Here is a 5,416-nt window from a genome sequence, read left to right as displayed (position 1 = left end):
TACAGGAGTAAAGAATAGCACTTACACATCGTACAAAGAAGAATCAAAGCAGCCAGTTGACCGATCATTGTGGTGCAGCTCTGTCGTCTCTCACGACTGATGTCTTTCCAACCAAATGAAGGTTTGCTCACAAGAAGACCAACGTCTACAAAGTAGCAATTGTAGTGATTGGCTGAAATGTATACAATGACCTCCCCCCTACATTTAAAACCTGTGGACCATTTTCTATGTTCTGAGATTTTATTTTTTCAAAGAAGCCCCTTTAATTAGATAATAAAATATTTATTCCGTTTTTGGTGCTTAGCTAAGAAGTACAGGACCTATTTAAATAGCAAAACCCGATTGACACATTTTAAGAATGTGGTTTTAATCATACCAGCATGAGAACAAAAAATACACACAGACATTATTTTAGTGTCACTCTATTCAACAGACCGATGGCTGTGGTTAATCGTGTAACACACCAGGAAAGCAATGTGGGAACATGACGACTGCTAGCTAGCAAACACATCTGTTTTTATCATGTACATTGCAGATTCCATATGGTCACAGAAAACTAATTCTGTAGCTTAATAAGATGTTTGGTTTACATACTGGATATACTTACTGAGCAACAGCAGTGAGTTGGATGGCTCCACACACCAAAGACATTGTTGGAGTTGCTCAATGCTGTATTGTTCACTCTATGTAGGCTAGCTGTTTTGTTCCATAACATTACAATAGCCACAGTGTAGGTGGTAGAAAGCTGTAGGGGAGAGGTGAGGGGAAATATCACCAAAACCAAGAGATGTGAAGAACTTACAGGTTAAAGTATGTGTTGAGATAGTGCTCTCTGTAAGGTAGAGCATTGTCATTTTCTCAAGTTGAACAATATTGTAGAGTATCACTGAATTTTTGTTTTTAAACACCAAAAACTCCCTTGCTTTATTTGCAGTGAACTCCAAAGCATGCCTTCATGTATTTTAGATTTGACTGATTACTCAAAGTTTTTCCTTTTTTGCCCTTATAGTATATGATTTTGTGCATCCTGTATTTCTGTAAACGTTATAGTGTTACGACTGAATAAACGGGTTTGAACTCAATTGCACGACTCACACAGGTTTTTACAAAAAAAAGGTTTTATTCAAACCAAAACTCCAAAACAGTGGGAAACAAAAACTAAATCACTGTTAACGAGGAAAAAAAGTATCAAAACAAAGTCGCTCTTGATGAGGAAAAAACACTAACAAAACAAAATCACTTCAATGAGGAAAAAACACTAGGAGCATGAAAATAAGAATACTTAGACAAGACGTGGCTCAAAGCTCTGCTTGGGATTCTTTCTGGCATGATACGCTGGTAGACTGTCACAAGAAACAAACTGGCACAGGACAGAGGGAGACGAGGACAATAAATACACCAGGTAATGGGGAACAGGTGGAAACAATCAGGGGCGTGGTCGACAATCACAGGAGTGGGAGACACACAAGGAAGGGAGGTCAGAGTATCTGAAACTAGAGGAAAGATTACTATTCAAAATTAAAGCGTAAAATCACTAGACAAAGACAAAAAAACGCTTAACTAAATTGACATAATTTGCGAGAGATGACATATAGTCCTAGAACCAGTCTTGACCATTTGTGATTCTCTAATGTTCCCAAATAGATCAGGTTTTAACCCTAACAATTACTTTGTGTAAAAGAGACATTTCAATCCATTATAGCAGGAAAAGCAAAAGTAAAACCAGTAACATAAGGGACTAGGCCATGCCCTTTCTTATTGCAAATAACCATGTTATCGTTACACCTGTGGACAATTTCCACTGAGAAAGAAGTGGTGTATAATATTTTACACAGCATACATGTTATGTTTCATTTTTGCAAAGTGCTTTTAAGAGGGAGAGACCGAAGTATGGCTGACAAACCACATGGGGAAAATGTTGTGATTCACACACAATTGATATTTATTTGCAAAAGACAATGTTTGTTGTTCTAAATACAAAATAGAAAGTCAGAAGTCAACTACTTCATAGAATCGAGCACTCCACCTTTCAGATCTCAAATCCCTTTGTAGAGACCTTCTGCTTCAGAACAAGAAGCAAAGCCACATGCAACAGCTACACTGAGAGTCATGCGTTGTGGTGGGCCATCTCTCCACCCTTTGACCAAGCATCAAGGCTGTTACTCAGAACTATGGGCTTCAACAGGATGTGAAGTGAAGTGAGAGCTACATGAGACTTCAGCAGGCTTCATCATTGTTTTAGTTTTACACATGCTCATTTAAAGTAAAACATGTCTATCTAATTTACAATCTAACTGTATTGATCCATCAAACATTCAATTAGACAGGCTGCCATTCTATCACCATGTTAGATCACAGTTCAAATTCCTGCTTTGAATGAAAGACGGGGGTTGGACCAGGAAATGATGGGCACCTCCCCTGACTAACTGCAACTACGGATAAAAGGCAATAACTTGCAGTAAGGTTAAATCAAAAAGGATCATCACATAGTGTGACTAGTAGTATTCCACTTGCCATTTGAAACAAACAAAAGTATATCAGCAGTGTAAGCCCAGCTTCCTGAAGTTTATAGAATGATAAAGGTAGAAACGCCCCTTTGTATGCACACCTCAGTGTGAAGCCCAACCACAGCAACGCTGAAGTTTCCATGCGTCATCTGATTGTCAGTGTGAATGCATTTATATCTGACTGTTTGTGTGAAAGTACAAGGCATGTCATGGCTTGTTGTCAATGTCAACAACTGTTGACCCTGAAGAAAGCCACAAACCACAACCTGCAGCTCTGACAAATGTTCTGGAAATGTTGGCCATATAGATAGATAAGCTATTTATATTTATAATGATATTCTCTATACACCTTTTGAGTTGTCAAGAAACCCTAAATCTTAATAAATAAAAAAATGTGGGGAGTTTTACTGGACTGCATTATCTTGATGGGTGTTCCTTTAATAAGTGTCAAAAGTGTAAGAGTGCACAGACACTATGGCGGTACAGGATTGTTTTATGTTAAGCGCCTTGTAAATAGTCGGTTTAATTTATCTGTTTTGTTTCCTTGGTGTACATTGGTTTTCTCTTCCCGAGGAAAACATATACAGGAGAGAAACTGTAAATCGTCTCAGGACAAATGTGTTCCTTTGATTCTCTGAGAGTGTCGCTCTGCTTCTTCCTCTAAAGCTCTCTGAAATGAAGTGTATTGTAGAGGACGGATGTTTTAACAGCCCAGCTCTGAGTTGTGCTCTTCCTGCTGAAGTGACTGACAGGCAGAGGGGGTGTTCATCATTTATGACGTGGAGCATCCAATTGGCTGGTTTGCACAGTATTTAAGATGGTTCCTCTGTCCTTATCAATGTGGCAAATGGCAGCTTGTATTTTCTGTCTACACAAATCAAAAAATTATATGAATGCAAGTTTAAATAAATGGCAACAACAATGTGGTAGGATAAGTCCTGAGACACAGACCTATACATTTTTGGATGCATCACAAATTATGCATTTATATTGAAATGTTCATCATATTAGTACCTTCTTTTATAATGAATATTAGGCTATTGTAAAAAAAATTATGTTTTTGATAAATCATTTTACTATCACTAAAATATTGCAGTTAGCAAATGAGAAATTAGGTTTTTGATCACTTCCAAGAATCCCTTTCAGGAATCCAGACAAACTTTAAACATTTTGCAACGTCCTTGGAATCTAATCTAATCCCAATTCTGAAAGCGTCAGAGTTAATCATTTGCTACAGAGCGCAGGATCACGGGAAGTTTCAGTTTCAATTCCTTTAGTGTGTATGCTTACACATTCATCAAATAAGAGGCGGTTCTTAAACTGGTCTACTTTGGATACATTCATAATGGACTTTTCTGCATTGTTTCACCACATCCATCAAACACACTTGTTACAGGAGCAACCATTACAAACTGGAGGGATCAAGTTTAAAAGACCTAGGCATATTATATCAGGAAACCTATTTTAAAAAATGTTGCGTTGTAGGAGACGTAGGAGTGTTTTTAAAGTTGCTTAAACTTTGAACATTCTTTTTTAAAATGCGTAACTCCCCAAACTGTTTGGTATTATAATACAAAATAGTGGAGCAACCTTTACCTGTAAATGTATCTTCCGTTATTAGCCAGCATACAAATCATTGCTTTCACATTTCTGTGACCAGGAAATTGGCTTTAAGCGTGTTCATTTTAGCAATGAATCATGTCAAAACCTAACTGCTGGTGCTGTAATGTGTGATGGGGATTGCCCACAGTATTGAGTGTATGTAAGTCGCTTTGGGTAAAGCGTGACATGTAATAATGTAATGTAATGAACCAGAAATGCTGATCATATTTTAAAAAGCTTTCTTTGTTACAATAGGCGGAAGTATGCACATATTATTATAATTATGTTAATGTTGTTCTCTTCTTAAGTTAATCCTGGTAACACAATCGCTCAATGGTCAAAAGTAAACACGATGGTATAGGTCAAACACATTTAAGTGGCTTCAAAAGGTATTTGTTTGCTTAGCTCCTCAGACAGCCTAAGTTTGCCACTCGTGTGTACATCATACTGGACAGTGGCATTACTGCACCCCATCAAAAAAGTCCATCTGGACATGAAAAGAAAATCAAGATTGTTTTTCGATTGTTCTGTTTTGTGTGTTTACGCTCTGTGCAGTTAAAGGAAAACAAAACATAAAAACAGAAGCTCGCTTTTGCTCTTGTTTCATGTGTTTAGGTTGAAACAAATGTTGATATCATTTCCACTGTGGTGGTACGATGAAATAAGGAGAGGCCAATCAGGTTGCTCTAAAATTGTAACCTCCCACTTCATATGATTACATTAAGGTGAATCTACTCGAATACGATTTCATTTACCGGCAGCCACGAGTGGATTGACCAGAAAATGCTGATCATAGTTTATTCACTGCTGATGCTTGGAGTGGGGCGTAAGTATCTAGACTTGAGATACATTATATTAATTGTCATGATCTGATAATCATTCAGCTGGGTGCTAATTATTCTTAATGTATCACAAAGCAATCTGTGTGTTTATATTTTTCAGGATGCACACACGATCAGATCTTTGAGACAAAGACTGTTGGTGTTGGGGATGATGTGACTTTGACTTGTTCACGCCAGCAATTGGAGAATACACGCTGGTTCTGGATCAGGCATGGTCCTGGAAACGTCCCTGAAGCCTTGGGAGGAACATTTTATTTTGATTATGATGGTGTTAACAAGAGTCCTCGCATTACAGCAAAACAGGGGCCTGGAACCTTTCTCCTTCAAATAAATAAAACAGAGCCAAGCGATACTGGAGTTTACTACTGCCTAAAAGTAAACACACTTGACATTACATTTTTGAATGCGACATTTCTGAGAGTTAAAGGTAAATCATTTAAACTGTTCATCTTTGTTATTACTGTC

The sequence above is a fragment of the Notothenia rossii genome (assembly GCF_949606895.1).
Source record: "Notothenia rossii genome assembly, chromosome: 3".
In the NCBI taxonomy this organism is placed as follows: Eukaryota; Metazoa; Chordata; class Actinopteri; order Perciformes; family Nototheniidae; genus Notothenia; species Notothenia rossii.
Note: the sequence above shows the minus strand (reverse complement) of the source record.